We start from the raw sequence: 12485 nt of genomic DNA on the forward strand, positions 1-12485 counted from the left end.
CTGGAAAGAGAATTATCCTCTTCCTGAAATTTAGTTAAAAAAATAAAAATCCCACCATAGAAAAATAACTAACTTCACAACTGTCCTACTTACCACCAGCAAGTTTCACACAGATTGCAAGGGGCCAGCAGGAGTTTCAGGCCTCCATTGTATAAAATACAACCTAAATTAAGAAGACTTAATTTGACTGAAGTAAGGTTGACAAAGGCCCAACTTAACCTGAGTTAAGCACACTAATCATAGGGCTGGAGGCAAGAGAGCTTCTCTGAGAATAACAGGCATGTAACATTTCAAGGACCATTTATTACTTTTCTACACTTTAGGTGGCCATTAGCACTTGCACCAAGGACAATAACACACTGGTGTTTACCATTTCCATTCAGCTATGGTAGCAGCACAGGAGGATAACATGCACCTGGCATATATACAATATACCACAGCATCCTGTGCAAGCAGGAGCCCAGCAAACAAACATACTGCTGTCACTCATGGTGCTCATACCCAAAAGGGGCAAATGAACCCACCACACCAATTCCCTGTGCACAGTAAGTGACAAGCACCTCACTATCCAGCTCCACAGAGTACCAAAAGTTGCTCTCAGCCAAGGCCAAGGCTGCTCACCATAAGCTTCTTACAGCCTTGTTTTCTTTCAGGCCAGTACTTGTGCAGGGGAGGCCTTCTCCATTTCTTTGGATGGGAAATTTCCTACAGGTGATAGTTGTTGATGCAAACACCTGGAGAAGATAGTCCTCCTGGATGAGGTGAGACACAGGTTTGGCATGGCATTTTGGTATATTCTAGCTCACAGTTGACCTCAGACACAGAGGAATCTCTATTTGTTTCCTTATAAACAGCACCAGGTTGGGAGAAGAAGCACTCATGTCAAGAAACCAATGATTGGGTTCGTTTAAGCTCTTCCCTTGCACCAGATAGCAAAGAATTGTCAGCTGTTTCTGTATTGCTTTCTTTCTTTCTGTATAAGCAAACTGAGTATTGAATGTTGTGCAATAAGATGAGGAAATATTTATTCTGTGATGTCTACATTAACTATTCTTAAGCCCAGAGTACAGCTAATTGTGATCCAGGTTCTGGAAACCTTTCTGTGACTCAGCTTCATCATTGTGAGCAGTATTTCTGAAGTCCACATGGTTCCTGTAGTCTTCAAGGAAATATCAAATATAAGAGTTTGCAGTAGAACATGGGAGTACTGCAAGTTAAAGATGTTCTTCAGGAAACCGAGGTTCCAGGAGGACAGAGATGAGGAAAACATCACTCATTCTGGTCTACTGACAAAGGTTTTAGAGAATAAAGTTTAAAATAGAATCATATTTATTGTTAAGCACAGGGACATTTGGCCCATCTCTTGAAAAAATGTACAAATCCCCAAATTTCTCCGCTTTATGATTGCTTTTCTGTCTACAAATTCAGATACCCCCATTAATTCCAAATTTTGAATGTAGTATTTGAATCCAGGTATTAATATTGAGTTTTAATTTGATAAGAAAGAGAACAATTTTTTTGGAAAAAAAAAAAAATCAGTTTTTACCTCGACAAATTCTTTTCCTGGCCTATGCAGCCATGCCAGAGATTTATATATCTACTCCTGGATGATTTTCAGGCAGACTTTTAGACCATCATCCATCTCTTCTGAGATATCTCCTGAACTGCCATTCCCAAATGCTATTACTTCCCTCTAGCATGTCTCTTTTCAGTCCTCCTTGTCCGTGGGGTCTCAGTCAATATCTGGCTGGGTGAGTAGCCCTGCAGTCCCTTTTGGTTTGTTTTCTGGGAGCTGACATCCCAGAGTTGATACCTCATCATGAAAGAAGATCAGACTCTTCCCCTAACATGATTCTTCATTAGTGAACTGCTGTATCATGGTCCTTCTATGTTTAATCTCCTCAATTAGTTCAAATAATGAATTTACTGCCAGGAAAGTTTACAAAAGAATATCATTTTAAATAAATATGCACTAAGTAAGTAGTGGCTAAGTGCACTCCAAACCCACATATGCTCAGGCTACAGCTAAAGGGCGTGCAGGGGTCTCACTACAGCCACTGTCACTATTTCTGTGCTACACAAGGGAAAGGGAAAGCTTTGGGAAATTCCTGGCTGTTATTTGGGGGTGCTCTGCAATAGTTCCAGATATCTTCTGGTATTAATATCCAGGCATTAGTAAAGAGCTCTTAAATAGTTCATGTCTAGGAAACCTACAGGTTAGATATTTACATCTCGTTTCCCTTTAAACTCTAATAAAAAGTAGAATACATTTACATGATCACAAAGGCAGGATGATTTGTATAAACTAGGTACTACTGTTTTTTCTTAAAATAGCAGTTACTGACAGTGGTGCATTTTTTGTCTGTGTTTTGTACACAAATCTTGGAATTAAGCCATTTTAAATAGCATGCTTTCCTTACAAATCTGGCTTTAGGTGACAATGAATCCTTTCAGGAAATATTCTTTGTTCAGTTAAACTGTTCATCTTCCAAAAGCTCTAAAATGACTTGCTATTTTGAAAGATGTTCATTCCATGGTATTAATTAAAGACACTCTTGCCTTTCTGCAGGTCTTTGCTTCGATTATTATTTTTAATCTAGAAAAGCAGATAATTACATAAAGTTTTCACATAAGGTTTCAACAAAGAAACTAACATTTCCAGTTTTACCATCTTCTTTGAACAGTTAAAACATCTTCTCTTTAGGGAATCAGAATTAATACCCTGAGACTTCTTTCAAGGAAAAAAAAACAACCAACAAATATAATTAAATAGGGAAAAAAATGCATTCATGCTTTTTTACTCATGTCTCCTAAACTAATACTGGAAATCCACAAGAAGGTAAGGGAAAGAAGATCTTACCACAATATAAATTGCCTTTATTTTCATGTGGGGCCAAAGAGAAAACCACCAAAAATTCTATATGGGATTTTTTCTAATGGAAACTCCTGTAAGCTCTATGTCTAGTTCAGGGTATCTCATTATTACCATGTTGAATGTTGAAAATTTCCAGAAGTGAGCCAGTGGGTACTTTTCTATGTGTGGTGAGACCTCCCTAATTACTGAAGGAAATTCAAATGTCTTCACATTCTGTATAACTGGATTCACTTATAGGTTTGACCTGATTTTTTTCAAACAAGAGTCACTTTTTTTCTAAGGAATTTTTAGAAATATATTTTAATTATCATGGTGCAACACAGAGCATTGAGGCCTTGACCATACAAAACACTCCATGGGGGAGGATGTAGAATCCCTCAATATCTTGGTGGAATATCTGTGCTCTTCAGAATGGCCCTGCCCAGGTGTCCACTCACAAGAGCAAGAATCAGGACACAGCTCTTATATCCTGTGTTTAAAGTCTAGAAAGACAAGCATGAATTCAGAAGTAAAGCAAAATTTATCTCAGTAATACCATGGACTTTAAGGGTAACTGTTATCCTGTGGATTTACTTGATTTTTATTGAAATTCTAATGCTGAAAACATTAGGAATCCTACTTGCTGTCTCCTAAGCACTCCTTCCAGGCTCAGACGAAAGGTCGAGGTATATTCCTCATAATTCATCACAAGAAATTTTCAGATATTGGCAGTGATGCTTTAGTAATTTTTTGTGACACCTTAAGCCTGAAAACTGCATATTGTTTTCCAGGGTAGGAAAGAGAAGGGTAGCAAATAAACCTCTTAGTTTGAGTTCCTGCCACCTGGTCAGGATAGGTGCTTCTTCCTAACCAGAAACATACACATATATGTACATACATAACAGAGCGAGGAGAGACAATTTCTCAGTTGCTCCCTGAAGAAAGCTCTTTCGTGATGAAATTTTTACTTAAGAAAAGCTCCTAAATCAATTGCTCCCAGGCGAGAAGGGGAGGAGGGAGGACGAGGATGGCTGCATTTCCCCTGATCAGCAGTTTTCCATTGCCCCCCCTCCTTCCTTCCTTCTCCATCAGCAGGTTGCAGATAGCATCTGGGGTCTGAGAAAAAGCTGACCCCGTGGCAGGGCACCTCTGGGTACTTGAATGGGCAGTGAAAGCCCTGGCTGGCAATGCCAAAACATGTAGTCCTTGTCCCTTTCCACCACATTGCCTTCCAGCAGAGTGAGAGCAGGGCTCCCATATCAGTTTAGCATACCAGAGACTTAGAGGGGCTTACTAGGCTGCTCTGTTTAAGGGGATAAAAGATGGGAGCTTGGCAGGAATAAACATGTCACTCGGGGAGCCTGCTCCACGGGGCCTGATTTCCCTCTCGCGTCAGCTCCCTGCTGGCGCAGCTCCCCAGATGCCACAGCACTAATCCTGATTTATGCCGGACCAGCCCCTTTATAGTCCCCATGTGCTGCACTGCCTGGGCGCCCACTGGCACTCAGGAGGAGAGAAAACATGTCCTCCTTGTGCTGGCAGAAACAGAATGTGCAGCTTAAGCAATTTGCTTGCTTCTTTGGTGGGGGCACATTGCTTTGCAGTGTTTGTGAAGCATTGTTTAACACTGCTGGGAGTCAATGCATGCAGCAGGGAGCTTACCCCTAAGAACCATGGGGGTAAGCTCTGCTCCCCTGCTGCTTCCCCTGAGGTTGGGTTAGAAAATCAGCTGTGATTTCAAAGCTAGAAATATTTACAGGGCACACTCTTCAGTGAGTGGGTACCTGACACTTTCTGTCAGTGGGGCAGCTCATGATGACTGCCCCATCCCTGAGAAATGCATGTTGTCTTGTGAGTGAGTGGAGGACTGCTTATAGGCCTTCCTGATGGGAGTACTGGGAGAACTAGGTCAGTTATTTTTGAGATATCTGAGATATCAGAATGTTGAGCTGGCCCTTAGCAGTAAGTTTGCTTCCAAATCGTTAGCTTTGCATTTTAAGAGCAAAGGCTGGCACCACTGTTTCCATATTGTTTCTAGCACATCTCTTGGCTTTTTGGTCTTTCTCAAAAGGTAAAAGGGGGGGAAAATCCCCAAGACTTCACAAAAGCTCTTGGTGGGCTTTCCAAAGATACCTGCTCAATAAGGCTGTGCACAACAGCCTGGGATAGCTGAGCACACATGAGCACTTCATCCTGCCATCTCCCCCATGCCTCAATGGGAAGTTCATCAAGGGTAAAGCCCTCCTGGAATTTGTTTTGGAGGTAAGTTATCATTTTTCCCCTTCCCTGCCCCTTTCCTCTGCTCAGTCCATGGCAGCAGAATTCAATGTGAGCCCATGCTGCCCAAGAAACTGCAGGGTCCCTTGCAGATGTTTGGTAACACATCAGCGGCACGGCCCAACACAATGTAATGAAATTTCCCCCAATCTCCCCCAGACATTACCTAATTGATAAAGTGGCTGTCCCGCGCCACAGCAGCTCCTTCCCCAGCTCGTGTGACACAGCCGGGCTCTGTTCCCTTTCGCCATGACCTCATGCCGGCACTCGCCGCCCATGCATCATGCTGCCTGCGAGCTTCCTCTTCCACACCAGATAAACACGGCTGAGACAAACTCCCTCAGCAGTACAACAAAAAAAAATAATTAAAATAACTCCTAACCTTTCTGAAGCTCCTGACCCGGGACCTCGTTCCTGGTGAGAGCTGCTGGCCATGGGATTCCATATGGAGCCTATCTCAGTGGCCTCTAGCCTACTGCTGTTTGCTGGCAAAACCCAGAGAGGGAAAAGACTAAAAGCAAAGGTTTCTGTTGCAACTTCCAGACGCGAATACCAAAGTTACTCTCACTCATACAAGTGCACATACAAAGGTGGAGTTTCTATGGGGTCAGGCTCACTGGCAAAAAACTGGCATAACTCAGTTGGCGGGGCTGTAGCTAAATTTGCACTGACTTTTATTTACTCCGTAGTGCACCTAATGCAGAACTGGAAAACTAAGTTGTACATAGAGGGAAATATATGTAAGCAGGTTTAGCAGCAAAAGAGCCATTTTCTGTTTATTTTTGTTTGTAGCTTCTAATTTGAGATTGCCTCCCAACATTGCCCTCTCAATATATAGTCTATAATGTCTTTTTGTCGTGTGATCTCCCCTGTAACCTGAAAGCTGAATTCAGTTGTCCTTCACTACCTAGTCTATGGATCTGTCATAGAAAAGACAGCTGGTGGGTCTTAGCAAATTTTTCACATGAATGGAATTACTGAAACTTGCAATCATACTTTGACCAAACTTATCTATAAAACCCTGTGGAACTTAGCAAATGAGATCAGAAAAAAAATGGATCCAAATATCTGAAACGTTTTCTGAATATATATTTTACAAAAATAATTAAAAGGGATTTTTTTTTCAATTGTTTCAATTCAAAATACAAATTTGTTTTAAAGTCTCTCTTTCTTTAACAAAAGAATGCTCCCCAAAATCATGCAGAGATCACCCAAGGAACCTGTATTTCTGCATGTGTGCACATGCCCACACACACATAAAAGCAGAGAGAGACACAGAGAAAATTAGAACCCACAAAGAACATTATCTCCACCTACTTTAAGTTGAAGATAATCCTGAATTTTTTTTTTTTGTTTTGGTTTCTCAATTCAGATATCAAACAAAAGATAGATCAACTACTAACTCCTGATGCTTACATACAATACCTTTTATTCCTCCCATGGTGAAAACCCCACAAAGAGCATCTAGGCTCTGAAGTCTAAATCAGTATTCATGAAAGACAGGAAATTGTAAATTTTTGAGCCTAAAAAGAGTAATAAAAGACATTTTCTTCTGTCAATGCTGATTGTGTAGTTAATGTCCATGTGTTAACTACAGGGACTAATTGTCACACACTTAATACAGGACACTGTGGGATTTTGTGCAATGTTTAAGAAGTGTTTTTTCAGTTGCCATAACACTCCTCAACCTGCCATTTCTCTGGCTGCAGAAAAAGAAGGGCTGTGAAGCCCTCAAATATGAATGCACCACCAGGAAGAGTACTGTATCTGCTCGCATCCTAAATCCATTGGCATTATTCTCTCCCACTGCAAGAAGTCAGGACAGATCAGACCGCTACAAACAAGATTTTATTTTCCTCCTCTGTTTCACTCATGAAGAACATGTCCATAACTCCACCAAGAATAAACAACCCCCCAGCTAATCTTCCCACTCCTTGAGACGGTTTGTTGAAATTAGTGAAAGGATGTAGACGTTGCGCAGTCTGCTCGATAAGAGTTGTAAGCGCTGTTTTGTTATTACTAAAGAGAGGGAGCATAACTTTTCTGTTTCCAATGACTTTAAAGCACAACATTCTCCCTAATGTCTATCTCCCGACCTACTCTATTTACATTAAATGTAAGTAAGTGTGGGGATGTGCATATGGAAGGAAAATAAATGGCTTCCAGGGGAAGGGTGCTTTGCTTACTGTATACATTTTTTGAGGATGTGGCAATATAAACCACAAACTCAAAAATGAGAACAACTCAGAAAGCACCACCAGAACTCAAAAAACCCCTCAAATAAACAGCAGAGCTTGTGATGATGGTTATTTTCCTTGAAATATCAATATGGATACTAGTAAGGAAATACAGGTATCCATTAGTAACATGCATCTAGGATTAGCTATAACAAATGAGATGGGTAATTTTACCTTGATTCTTCTCAGGTACATCTGATGCTAAAATCAGCCTACTAACTTATTTGGTAGTTCAACTCAAATATTAGCTGAAAGGTAATACCAGCAGCGGAGTACCACGAGTGCTGCTTTAGGGCTGAGAAATCAATGTCTGTTGGGGCAGGTGCTCCATTACACCCCACTGCCGAGGGCACTGCTGGTGCTGGGTGCTTGGTGTGCAAGCGCTGGTGTGATCCATTTTCTGCAGCTGCCTGGGGGGTGAGATACGTGACATGTATTTAGGCTGCAGCTGCTCTGAGGCAGACCAAGAGACTGTCTCTACATTTTGTCTCAACCCAAGCGCCACAGAATCCCTGACTGAGGCTCCTTGGAGCTGCAGCAACAGATAACGGGGCTGTCATCATCCCTGTCAGCTAGAATAGATGTAAGTGGAAAAATCCTTCAGCTAATGTTGATCTGGCACTTGCTGAATGTGCAGGGAAGGTAAAAAGATGGAGAGCAGTGACTAACAATGAGAGGAGAGAAAAGTAGGATTTTCCATATCTGATTTCACAGACCCTCCACGGCCTTTTTCTTTCCCATTGGCCTGTGATTTTGCTACATTTATTTACACTCTAAAGAGGCAATTTCTCCAATGCCATTTGTTCTTTGACCAAATAGCACCTAGAAAGGAACTTCATGCTGGTGTTAAAATTACTGTTTAATTAAGCCCAAATTCATTAAAATACCTTTATTAACTGACTGTGTTATATCTTTGGAGATAACTTTGGGCATGGGTGATTCCAATTTAGTTTTCCAATTCAACACCAACTTTAACTCCAGTACAGTTGAACTTACAAATATCAATCTGTAACATAAAAGTGAAAATGACATAATGATGTTTCAAAGAAGTGTACCTGAATGGCAAAATATTTGGAGTGAAAATCAAGCCTTAAAAATCTGCCTTAAAAATCCAAAATTTATAATTAATGGAGTGTGTGCAAATCTGTAGTGGCTGTTATTCTTTGAGATGTATAAAGTTACAGAAAAATACATATCATTCTATCCAGCAGAGCAGTTACAAAAATATTGCAGTGCAGTCTTTATAACCACACACTTCTGTGTGGTTTTTGCTGGTATGGGAGTGTGGGAGCTGGACAGCTGACACTGTGTACCTCGCTGCACACCTTGATGCAACACAAACCACTAACACAGTATTTCTTACTGTGTCACACAGTAAATTATTGTTTTGTTGTAACTATTTGCTTGTTTTTTAAAGATATGCAGGAAAACAATGTAGTCTAAATCACATGATGTTTGATTCTATATATTTTTTTAAAAAATGGCTAGGTAATGAATATTAACTGAGCATTCTGAAAAGCAATGCAGCTTACCTAGCAATGAGGAGCATGAATCCTGCCACGGTTGCTGGGATTTCACTTAAGGGGTAGCTTATATTTTTTCTTTATTTCTTTGATATATTCTAAACTATTTCTTTCACACAGGCAGGATAGTTTAGGCCAAGTCCTGTACACTGTTTAGAGAGCATGACTTCTGCATGTACTGGTTCCACAGAAATATGTGCAGGTGTGTGCATATATATCCATATTTGTCTACACACACGCTGTGTGCATATGCACACAGACTCCCATGCACCATCTATTTTAATTTGCACTATTAGAAAAATTTAGGAAACTGATGAAGAATGTGATGTGCTATTTCCTTCTGTGCAAAATAAGCTGCAAAACCTGGCTTTTTAAAATTTTGCTGTAGTGCTAGGTATTTGCAAGTGTTTTCATCCCACAGAACTGTACAACTGGTGATATACCCTCAGCATAACATGCTTACTAACCCTGTCACTTTTGGATGTCATGTGGTCATGTGTTTGTAATCAGAGGTCCATGGACCTGGCAAGAAAATCACTCCCTTTCCAGCTGTTCTGTCCTTTTACCAGCATCACATTTGGAGACCAAACTGTAAATAATAAGGAGTTGATGAAGCTTCCACAGCTAGCAAATTTCCAACTTCAAAAGCTTTTCTGCTTCTGAAGTTAATGGTTGACTTCCCTCTGGGTTCACTTTTCATGTTTTTACTATATGCCATTCTAGACCATTAATAACTATCGGTGTTTGTGGCTATTGTACAAGGACCCAGAAACATATGACCATTCTTCATGGTTCAGAGTTGCAGACCACAAGTGTGTTCATAGTAAAGGGCTAAATAAGTGCTTCACAGCAAAGCTTTTTATGTTATTAAAACACTCTCAGGTTTAGAAGGTAAAATGAACCTTCTTTCTCAAGAACTGCTGAGATTTCTGGATATTTCCAAACTTTTGAGAAAAATATATCCAGAATCTCTGATAATAGTGCTCTTTCAAAGTCAGAATCACTCAGGTCTGCCTGTGAAGCTGAAGCAGAGTCACCTACAGCAAGCTGTCCAGGATTGTATCTGGCTGCATTTTGAATATCTCCAAGGATGGAGACTCTACCACCTCCCTGGGCAACTCATGCCAGTGCTTCGTCACCCTCACTGTGAAAAAGTGTTTCCTGATGTTCAGACAGAGCCTCCTCCGTTTCAATGAATGCCCATTGCCTCTGGTCCTGCCACTGGGTACCACTGAAAACGGCCTGTCTCTCTATTCTTCATTCTTTCCTGCCAGGTGTATATGAGTCAACCCTCAAAAGCTGACTCATCACTACAGAAAGTGTAGAGAGGTACCACAGGGAGAGTTCACCTTCTCCACACTGAGCACATCCTGCTGGACACCTGCTTCTCCATCCTGAGCACATCCTCCACACTGGACAACATCCTGTTTATGGATACCACAAGTTTATATCAAAAGTAACTCCATTCTGGAAACCAGACTCTCATGATGATTTCATCTTCAGTGTAGAGCAGGAAAAGAACAAACACAAATAAAAATTTCACTCTGCAATATTTTTAAAGTGGACATAGATTTTAAAACTGATATCACCTGACAACCAAGATGTGGGTTGTCACTGCAGGCACAAAATTGAAGGAACTCCATCTCTCCCCAGAAGTTCTACTACCATATCATCAAGCTAGTTTACAATTTGAGCTGACATTCCATAAATGTTTGCTTCTTTTTCTGTGATAAACTAATAACCTTCTTCTCCTGTGGTTTCTGTTCTCTCTGATCTTAACTGCACATCCAAGTGTATCACCTACCCAGGTTAACATATTCACATCACATCCTAGTAATTTAGCACAGATCTGAGTGTGAATCCTGTCTCAGCAGTTCTTCTAGAACATCTGTTGAAACTGTTTACCAAGATGAGTCTCTCGATTGTGTTTTTTCTTCCCCACATCCATCTATGTTTGCACAAAAGATTTCAGCAGTTAATATAGAAACATTTACATATTTACAACTCTAAATCAAATTGGGACAAACGGCATAACAAATACTTTCCAATTTCCTGTTTTCTTACTTATTTGCAATTCTGCCCACAGAAAACTTCCCACAAAGATGTAGTGTCACCCTTTTGCATGCATTATGCATGCATACATGCTACTGAAAATAACTTGGGCAACTATTTTTTTGCTACATTGCTCAAGATAAAGTAGGATAAAAAATAAAAAGAGGCAATCAAGCCCTAATGATCATTGTTTAAAAATAGTTTTCTTCAAAATTCAGGAGACAGATGTGGCCCAATTCAATTGCCCTACCCAATGTCTGTTGGTATAGGCAACATATCCCATGACACCTGGGACATTGGCACAAGGCTGGCAAATATTATATGAAAGTACAGGAGATCCAGCCAAGCGACCAGCAAATTAAACCCAGATGTGGTGCCCTGGGAACATATCAAACAGCACATACAGCACATACACACCTACAGGTGAACAAATGAGTCAGATCTAGCCATCCCCCAACCCCCTACAGCCAGGCAACATGGCAAGGAATTTATCCCCTCAGGTCCAAGAGATGACTCACAGAAAGTCCCCATCGCCACCCATAGAGTTACTTGAGCACATTCAAAGGGTTTAAATTCAAACCACCAAACTGTGGGTCGATGTAGGAGATTGTATTTCAGTAGCTTCTACAGTTGCTCTCCACTTGGTATGAAAAATTATAGTGCATATGAGAGAGGTACCAAACGAACACCTCTGGCAAACTATTCCATATGTAGGTGAGTACCAGTTCCCAAAACATCCAGATGCTTTGTACACAGTGGAACATGATCAAGGGACACAATCAGAGAAAACTTTCCCTAAGCATGTCCTAGACCTGCAGCTGGGGCAACTGGTCTGGCTGCTCGCATTCCTTCTGGTGACAGTGACCATTCTAACCACTCTGAGATAAAAATACCATTGCCATAAGACTTCATTTTCTTCTTATTGAAGAAGAAAAGGAAAAAAGCAAAAAAGAAATTACTACTTTCTTCAAAATTAAGTTTGAAGCATTTTTAAGAGAGAAAAATGAAAATATACAAATCCATCCTCATGAAACTTCAGTTGTTCTCAGCTTTGTACTAAATAGTCAAAAACCATAACCCAAAACAAAACAAAGAAAATTGTTCACAGATCCCATTTAAATGTAGATTAAATGAAATTAAATCAACTTCTGATTTAACTAAATTGGATGAATCTTCTAAAAATAGAAATGAAACAAAGCAAGCAGAAATTTGAGCACAATTACAGGCAAGCTATTGGTGGTAAATATGGCTTCCAAAGATGTCTGGAAATCAGATCTTTGGAAAGTTTCATATTCAAATCTGTGCCCGTGCAGCAAGCTCTGACCTTGATAAGACTCACTTAGGGTCCTATCTGTTCAAGACAGTCTTTTAAATGCAAAGGTGAGAAAGAATAGAAACAGAAAGTGGAAGAAACAACCCTACATATTTTACTGAGTAGGTCGCCTTCCAAAAGTTGTCAGTTTGTCTCTGTACACTGACATTGACAAAGAAATTTACACAAAAATATGCAAGTAGGAGGTCCCATGTTGACTTATGTGGAGA

This window comes from Zosterops lateralis (assembly GCF_965231275.1).
Source record: "Zosterops lateralis genome assembly, chromosome: 1".
NCBI classification, from domain to species: domain Eukaryota; kingdom Metazoa; phylum Chordata; class Aves; order Passeriformes; family Zosteropidae; genus Zosterops; species Zosterops lateralis.